This window comes from Grampus griseus (assembly GCF_964374135.1).
Source record: "Grampus griseus genome assembly, chromosome: 12".
Lineage (NCBI taxonomy): Eukaryota > Metazoa > Chordata > Mammalia > Artiodactyla > Delphinidae > Grampus > Grampus griseus.
In genome coordinates, this window is record NC_139006.1 from 201,812 (window position 1) to 211,766 (window position 9,955).

Below are 9,955 nucleotides of genomic sequence, written 5' to 3' on the forward strand. Positions count from 1 at the left end.
GTGATGGTGGCCTCGTAGAATGAGATTGGGAGTGTTCCTTCCTCTGCAATTTTTTGGAAGTGTTTGAGAAGGATGGGTGTTGGCTCTTCTCTAAATGTTTGATAGAATTCACCTGTGAAGCCATCAGGTCCTGGACTTTTGTTTGTTGGCAGATTTTTAATCACTGTTTCAATTTCATTATTTGTGATTGGTCTGTTCATATTTTCTATTTCTTCCTGGTTCAGTCTTGGAGGGTTATACCTTTCTAATAATTTGTCGGTTTCTTGCAGGTTGTCCATTTTATTGGCATAGAGTCGCTTGTAGTAGTCTCTTAGGATGCTTTGTATTTCTGTGGTGTCTGTTGTAACTTCTCCTTTTTCATTTCTAATTTTATTGATTTGAGTCTTCTCTCCCTCTTTTTCTTGATGAGTCTGGCTAATTGTTTATCAATTTTTTTTATCTTAAAGAACCAGCTTTTGGTTTTATTGATCTTTGCTATTGTTTTCTTTGTTTCTATTTCGTTTATTTCTGCTCTGATCTTTATGACTTCTTTCCTTCTACTAACTTTGGGTTTTGTTTGTTCTTCTTTCTCTAGTTCCTTTAGGTGTAAGATTAGATTGTTTATTTGAGATGTTTGTTGTTTCTTGAGGTAGGATTGTAATGCTATAAACTTCCCTCTTAGAACTGCTTTTGCTGTATTCCGTAGGTGTTAGATCGTCATGTTTTCATTGTCATTTGTCTCTAGGTATTTTTTTATTTCCTCTTTGATTTCTTCAGTGATCTCTTGGTTAGTTAGTAACATATTGTTTAGCCTCCATGTGTTTGTGGTTTTTATCTTTTTTGCCCTGTAATTGATTTCTAATCTCATAGCGTTGTGGTCAGAAAAGATGCTTGATATGGTTTCAATTTTCTTAAATTTACTGAGGCTTGATTTGTGACCCAAGATGTGACCTGTCCTGGAGAATGTTCCATGCACACTTGAGAAGAAAGTGTAATCTGCTGTTTTTGGATGGAATGTCCTATAAATATCAATTAAATCTATCTGGTCAATTGTGTCATTTAAAGCTTGTTTTTCCTTATTAATTTTCTGTTTGGATGATCCGTCCATTGGTATAAGTGTGGTGTTAAAGTCCTCCACTATTATTGTGTTACTGTCGATTTCCTCTTTTATAACTGTTAGCAGTTGCCTTATGTATTGAGGTGTTCCTATGTTGGGTGCATATATATTTATAATTGTTATATCTTCTTCTTGGATTGATCCCTTGACTATTATGTAATGTCCTTCCTTGTCTCTTGTAACATTCTTTATTTTAAAGTCTATTTTTTCTGATATGAGTATTGCTACTCCAGCTTTCTTTTGATTTCCATTTGCATGGAATATCTTTTTCCATCCCCTCACTTTCAGTCTGTATGTGTCCCTAGGTCTGAAGTGGGTCTCTTGTAGACAGCATGTATATGGGTCTTGTTTTTGTATCCATTCAGTGAGCCTGTGTCTTTTGGCTGGAACATTTAATCCATTCATGTTTAAGGTAGTTATTGATATGTATGTTCCTATTACCATTTTCTTAATTTTTTGGGGTTTGTTTTTGTAGGTCCTTTTCTTCTCTTGTGTTTCCCACTTAGAGAAGTTCCTTTAGCATTTGTTGTAGAGCTGGTTTGGTGGCGTTGAATTCTCTTAGCTTTTGTTTGTCTATAAAGCTTTTGATTTCTCCATCGAATCTGAATGAGATCCTTCCTGGGTAGAGTAATCTTGGTTGTAGGTTATTCCCTTTCATCACTTTAAATATGTCATGCCACTCCCTTCTGGCTTGTAGAGTTTCTGCTGAGAAATCAGCTGTTAACCTTATGGTAGTTCCCTTGTATGTTGTCATTTTTCCCTTGTTGCTTTTAATAATTTTTCTTTGCCTTTAATTTTTGTCAATTTGATTACTATGTGTCTTGGTGTGTTTATCTTTGGGTTTATCCTGCCTGGGACTCTCTGCTCTTCCTGGAATTGGGTGGCTATTTCCTTTCCCATGTTAGGGAATTTTTCAACTATAATCTCTTCAAATATTTTCTCGGGTCCTTTCTTTCTCTTCTTCTTCTCGGACCCCTATAATGCAAATGTTATTGCGTTTAATGTTGTCACAGAGGCCTCTTAGGCTGTCTTCATTTCTTTTCATTCTTTTTTCTTTATTCTGTTCCATGGCAGTGAATTCCACCATTCTGTCTCCCAGGTCACTTATCCGTTCTTCTGTCTCAGTTATTCTGCTATTGATTCTTCTAGTGTATTTTTCATTTCAGTTATTTTATCATTTTTCTCTGTTTGTTTGTTCTTTAATTCTTCAAGGTCTTTGTAAAACATTTCTTTCATCTTCTCAATGTTTGCCTCCATTATTTTTCCAAGGTCCTGGATCATCTTCACTATCATTATTCTGAATTCTTTTTCTGGAAGGTTGCCTATCTCCACTTCATTTAGTTGTTTTTCTGGGTTTTATCTTGTTCCTTCATTTGGTACATAGCCCTCTGCCTTTTCATCTTGTCTATCTTTCTGTGAATGTGGTTTTTGTTCCATGGGCTGCAGGATTATAGTTCTTCTTGCTTCTGCTGTCTTCCCTCTCCAGTGCTTTTTTTATGTATGGGAAGATGCAAAGTCTGGACTCACTGAAATCGTTCTTTTGATATGCACCTCAGCTATCTGGGGCCAGGATCCTCCGTTTTCTCATCCTGAGTTTCCTCAAGGCTCACAATCAGGGCAGCTGTAATGTGATGGCTTGATGGCTGCAACATCCTTTGTTTACTGATATGGCAGGCAATATTTAACTATAAATTAATAGCATAATTTCAAAAGGTCTTTCTGCCTGAAAATCTTTTTTTAAAAAATCTTTCTATTCAACAAATTGTGAGGGAAATACAGACAAAACCGTATACAACACGGTACAAGAATTTGTGGGAGAAACTTAAAGCAGTGATGACAGGGAATTTCATAATCTTAAGTAATTATAACAGTAAAAACAAAACAATAAGTGAGTTGAATTCTCAAAAAGCTAAAGAACAAAGTAAATCTAAAGAAGGCAAAGGAGAGGAACTATTAAAGATAAAAGCAAGAAACTATCCAAAATTAGCAGGAACAGAAAAGACTGAAATAATACTATGAATCCACTCAAAGTAACTGACAAATATAGAACACTGTCTCTAAAGATTGTTAAATATGCAAAAATTTTACATTTTTACATGTTGCATGGATCATTCTGCAAGATAGGTCCTATGTTGGACCACAAAAAAGTCTTAATAAATTTGAAAGGATTGAACTCATAAAAATTATGTTTTCTGACAACAGTGGAACTAAATTAGAAATCAACCCCAGAAAAATTGTAGGAAATCCCCAGGTTTTTGGAAATTAAAAAAAAAAACATTTTTAAGCAATCCCTAACTCAAAGAAGAAATCATAGGAAAATTAGAAAATACTTTGAACCAAATTAAAATGCAAATGCAACATATCAAGAAGTCTAAATCACTAGAAATTCAAATCCTGAGCTCTTTCCTTTATTCCACTTACCTCCCATTTAATCCTCCCTTTCTATTTGAACCCAGACCTGCTCAGTCACTGTTATGGTTTCATAAAATTCCCAAGCAAATTGTATTTGTAACAAGTCCCAAACACATTCTATGCCCGGTTCTCTGATTGAAGGAAACTCAGCACTTAAGATCTTTCTTAGGCTGTCCTACCATTTGGTTTGCCATTTTATGTCATTTAAGTAAATTTAAATGGATAATCCCTAATCTTACTGTCTTTCCAGATCTTTCCATATTAGACCTTAGTCTCCTGTTAATCCAAGTCTCCTTATTCATAATTATGAAACTTTTGTTATGGTGTAAAGCTGCTACTGCCTTAAAACAATGCAGAACTATTTTTAGGGAAGAGGGTCTAGGATTGCTATTGGGTATGAGGGAACGGAAGGAGGTCTTGGAAAAGTGAGTGAGAGAAATAGACATCTGTAAGAATAATTAATGACAGTGTATAGACAAGAGGAGACCAACGAGGACATTTCAGTGTGTAGGATATGACAGAATACAACACAAAGAAAACCATTCTGTTCATAGAAGATTAGGGACAGTAATCGGGGCAACTGCATGTAAGAAGGAAGTAGAGCTGCAGCAATGAATAAATACATACCTTTTTGTTTCTATATTTTTCAGTGATTTAGCTTAGGTTGTTGTTTTTTTTTTTAATTGGCATGGAAACTGATGCTGGAAATGAGGTGGGAGGTGGATGGGCTCTGGGGCTGAGCAGCTGGAATTTGTCAAGCTGAGTAAATTGGGGTTTGTCTCCCCCTGACACTTCAAGGAAAAAGTTAATGGCAGGAGCTGAGCTCTGTTGGAGTAAAGAGATAAATGACCACATCTACCACTCCGGAGGTCAAGGAGACCTCCCCAACTGCACAAGCACAGAAAGGCTCCTCAGGGGTCAGAAAGGGAGGGGCTGCTATCCCATAATAGGTGTTGTCTATCTCCCAGAGACCTCCACGGTGGAATCCATCTTGGCTAAAAATGCGCGCACATGGGAAGGGCCCTGGGCCAGGTCAGATGTTGGAAACAAAGCAAGATTATTGGCCAGAGGAAAACAAAGACTCAGAAGCACTGCCCTCAGTGATTTAACTCACCTCTCTGGCGTGCTCCTCATTAAGGGGGATGCATGCACTCTTTTCCTGGTGCGTATTTCTGCCTTGCTTCTGCCTTAAGTAAATAAACTGCTTCTCTGTGTGCTCTCCCATATGTTGTGCTGTGTCTCTAATAATAAATTTTGTGCCTGTTTTCAAGTTTTTGTCTCCTTGAAAAACTTTTGTTTTCAAAGAGGACAGGAGCCAGGGCAGCTCTGCTTCTAGCCTCTAGCTTCTGGTGGTCTAGTGGTTAGAATTCCTGGTTTTCACCCCAGCTACTCAGGTTCAATTCCTGGGGAGGGAACTAAGATCCTGCTTCAAGCCACCACTCACTGCTGTCTCCCTGAGATCAGAAACACCATGCCTAATTAATGCAGTAAATTTGTATTAAGAGTCGTTTGGATACAAATGCCAGAAATATAGCTCAAACTAGTTTAAACTAATAGAGAAAATGTATTAGTTTTATAACTGAAGGGGACAAGCAGTGGGCTTCAGGAATGGCTGGACTCACAGCTTCATTCGCCATTACACTACTTTCTCCCTTTCTCTATTCTTCCCAGTTGGCCTTTTCTCATGTAATATCAAAGTAAAACTCACCCTACTTTCATAATCGTTCGGGAAAATATGCGGGGATGGACTCTCATAGGGTCAGATGCCCATCCCTGAACAAGAATCACAATGACTGATGGTCCAGCCCTTGCCCATTGTATAAAACCAATACTTCATTGTCTGAAGCTTTACTGAACCCACATAGACTAAGCATAGGAGAAAGGTTGTTTCCCAAAGAAAAACTGAGATGAATTATCAGAAGAAAAGGAATGGATGTAGGGAAGGCAAAAATAGATTTTCTCAGGTCCTCTAGTTCTAGAATTACTGACTCCCCTGATACATGAATTCACCCTGTTCCATGGGACAGTCACAGCATGAGGAAGCACTGTACACATTTTGAATTTGCTCAGGTCATATTGCAAAGCCTCCAAATTCATTCTTATCTATCCCAGTGAATTTTGATCCCACCATATTTATGAACTGTGGTAGGACTTGTAATTTGAACCATGTAAATTACTCCTGTGGCCTTCATATCACATATCATTCTTTGTTTCCTCCTTGTATATCTTTATTTTTTTCTCTACTTAAATTCTAAGCTTCGGGTAAGAAAGTGCTCCTATTTATTTTGCTCCCCATTTTGGAAACAGTAGTTTCTCTTTAGATATTGAATTGATTGGTTTATTTATATGGAAGATGCCTAGAAAAATTATTTCTCCATTTTTAAAATTGTCTTTTTCATAATAATCTCTTCTCAGTCTCAGCTTCCCTGATCTTCCATTCTCTTTCTGTGCTTTTATTTTGTGTGTGTGGGAAATCTACTATATAAGCCTAGGACTTTAATACTAAGGGACTCAGCAAAAGATGAGACAAATGTATTTCTCTAACAGACACTTATAAACTAACTGGAACAAGAAGTGTACACAGGTAGCAGGTTGAGTTTTGCAGGAAGCGGACTTTGTAATGGAGGTTTATGAGCAGGTGATTTGTAAGGGAATGAGGGAAGCAGGACTGGAAGGAAGGGAAATTTGAACAGAGATCCATTTACAAAGGAGGCCTCAGCTAACCCTGCAAAGGTCTCTGAAGCGGGCCCTTCAGATATATCCAAAATTGAGGCAAAGGGGTGGGGACTTTGTACCCCTATATTGACCAGTTGTTGGATGCAGGCTGTCCCCAAGGAGGAGGCTAATCTTGGGTGAGGCAGCTCCTTCAGCTGAGGGCAATTTCTTGAGAGGGACTCATTTGTGGCCTCTTAGAAGGCACCACAATTGGTAGCTGGAGGGATCAGTGTCTCAGTCCTTAAGGAGGTTCTGGGTCGCACACCAGAGCACCCATGACAACATACAAGGCAGTAAGCCTCTGAGATAAGATTTTGCAGAAAAATCAGTCTATTGTTACAAAGTCAGCTTTTAAAAAGAACTAGGGGGACTTCCCTGGTGGCACAGTGGTTAAGAATATGCCTGCCAGTGCAGGGGACACGGGTTCGAGCCCTGGTCCAGGAAGATCCCACGTGCCACGGAGCAACTAAGCCCGTGTGCCACAACTCCTGAGCCCATGCGCCAAAACTACTGAAACCTGTGCTCTAGAGCCTGCGAGCAACAACTACTGAGCCCGTGTGCGTACAGCCCATGCTCCGCAATAAAAGCCCGTGTGCCTACAGCTCATGCTCCACCATGATGAGAAGCCCACACACCGCAACGAAGAGTAGCCCCCGCTCACCACAACTAGAGAAAGACTGCGCACAGCAACAAAGACCCAACACAGCCAAAAATAAATAAATAAATTTATAAAAAAGAACCAGTTGGGGCTTCCCTGGTGGAACAGTGGTTGAGAATCTGCGTGCTAATGCAGGGGACGCGGGTTCGAGCCCTGTTCTGGGAAGATCCCACATGCCGAGGAGCAACTGGGCCTGTGAGCCACAACTACTGAGCCTGCACGTCTGGAGCCTGTGCTCCGCAACAAGAGAGGCCGCAATAGTGAGAGGCCCACGCACTGTGATTAAGAGGGGCCCCCGCTTGCCACAACTAGAGAAAGCCCTCGCACAGAAATGAAGACCCAACACAGCCATAATAAATAAGTAAATTAATAAATTCATACCCCCAACATCTTCAAAAAAAAAAAAAGATTAGCACATTAAAAAAAAAAGGAACCAGTTGTAGGAGTGTTAACTAAATTGCTTACTTAAAACACAAAACCAAACCTTCTTTGACACTTAAAAAGGCACTACGTAGTTGATCCAACTTACTTAGGAAATCAACTGATTTATCACAATAAATTAGCACCAAAGGAAGCTAGGTGAAAAATGAATACAAAATTAATAATTTTCACCATATCATCAACAAATTGTAACCAGGTGTTGGGCTCATTACAAAGAGTGATGGAGGCTCAAAGAACAATGTCAAGGTCGTCAAGATCGAGACTCTACAGGGTATCATAGTTAAGATGTAACTAGAGGGGTTTCCCTGGTGGCGCAGTGGTTGGGAGTCCGCCTGCTGATGCAGGGGACGCAGGTTTGTGCCCCGGTCCGGGAGGATCCCACATGCAGCGGAGCAGCTGGGCCCCGTGAGCCATGGCCGTTGAACCTGCGCATCCGGAGCCTGCGCGTCCGGGACCTGTGCTCTGCAGCTGGAGAGGCCACAGCGGTGAGAGGCCTGCGAACCGCAAAAAAAAAAAAAAAAAAAAAAAAAAAAAAAAAAAAAAAACCTTAATAAAAATAAAAATACTTAAAAAAAAAAAAGATGTAACTAGCAGCAGTAAACACTCTAAACTTTCACTGACAAAGAGGATGAAGTACATACCTAAGTGCTCAGGTCATCTTGTTCTGTTGATCTTGAGCAGAAGTTGTCCACTTCATGCAGTCATCTGCTTCTGAAAATTTCCTAACACCCTTCAGTGTGAGGCCTCCAGCTGGTACTGTTTCCCAGTTATTTAAGAATGACAAGTCTTGGGACTTCCCTGGTGGTCCAGTGGTTAAGACTCCACGCTCCCAATGCAGGAGGCCCAGGTTCCACCCCTGGTCAGGGAACTAGATCCCGCATGCCACAACTAAGAACCCGACACAGCCAAATAAACGAATAAATATTAAAAAACAAAAACAAAACAAAAAAAGAATGAGCAGTCTTTACTTGAGACCAGGATCAACAACCTGGAGATTTAATGTTGAGTTTGTTAACAATACCGTTCATGTAAAGTTAAGACATAAAATGTATGACATATGATAAACACAGTCTGCGTGTAGTAAAAGTATACATGGAATGGCAGGCTATACAGCACATTCATTGCAATGATTGCCCCAAGAGGAATGGTAATAGGAAGAAAGAGACTAAAGGCTCAGAGAACAGCAACTGAATATACAGTGTTATAATTTTTGTTTTTTGATTAAAGAAGGATCTGAATCAAATATTACCAAATATTTGGTAATATTCATATTACCAAATATGAATACCTGATCATTTGACTGTTTATGATCTCATTCTCTATACTTTCGTGTATTTTTAAAATATTCTCAATTTAAGAAAACAATATTGGTGATAGTTTTATGATTTCTAATGATAATACTTCTTATAACGTTATCCATTTATGAGACATTTCACATGTTGTGGTAGTAGTATCTTAACACTTCTGTGTGCTTTTTTTTTTTTAATGGACATTCTAGGACATTCTCCCTGACATGTGGGATCTTCCCAGACCGGGGCACGAACTCGTGTCCCCTGTATCGGCAGGCGGACTCTCAACCACTGTGCTACCAGGGAAGCCCTGTGTGCTTTTTTTTTTTTTAATGGACATTCTAGGTTGAATTTATTTAAAGATTTTTTAAATTTGAATTTGAATTTGAATTTATTAAAGATTTTTCAGTATTTAATTAGATGATGATGCATGATCCCCTTTAATCTACTGATATGGTGAAAAGTCCTGCAATGACTTCTACTTGTTTATGATATGTTTTTAAATGTATTGCTTGATTCCATTTACTATTTTATTTAATTTTTCACATGAATATAACTGAAACTGCTTTACACTTTGTTTGTTTTTTTAAATTAACTTTTGGTTATGGTATAACTATTTTGCTACCTTTGTGTTAAGAAAAGGGTTCGGTCTAGATTTTTCTAGAAATTGTTTGGTAAGATTATACTCCTTGATAATGTGGAAGATTCACCAAGGAAAACATATGAGTCTGTAGCTAAGAACTGTTTTTTAAATTTTATTTTATTTTATTTTTGGCTGCATTGGGTCTTCGTTGCTGCGCACGGGCTTTCTCTAGTTGCGGCGAGCAGGGGCTACTCTTCGTTGCAGTGCGCGGGCTTCTCATCGTGGTGGCTTCTCTTGTTGCAGAGCATAGGCTCTAGGCCCGCGGGCTTCAGTAGTTGTGGTTCGCAGGCTCTACAGCGCAGATTCAGTAGTTGTGGCGCACGGGCTTAGTTGCTGTGTAGCATGTGGGATTCTCCTGGACCAGGGCTCGAACCTGTGTCCCCTGCATTGGCAGGTGGATTCTTAACCACTGCGCCACCAGGGAAGCCCACTAAAACATTTTTAACCATCACTCTAGGTCTAAAAAGATATTATTTTCTTAAGTTAATTACCTAACTATTCCTTTAAATCACGTACTTCATTAAGTTCTAAATTTATTAACATAGTTCCTAGATTACATATAATTGAGCAAAATATTCCTTCACAAATATTTTAATTTGTTCTTTTTGGCTAATTTTCTTTTTTCATTACCAATTGTTTTTGCTGTTTCTTCTCACTTTTTGATAAAAATCTCTAGTATGATTTTATATTTTATTTTAAAA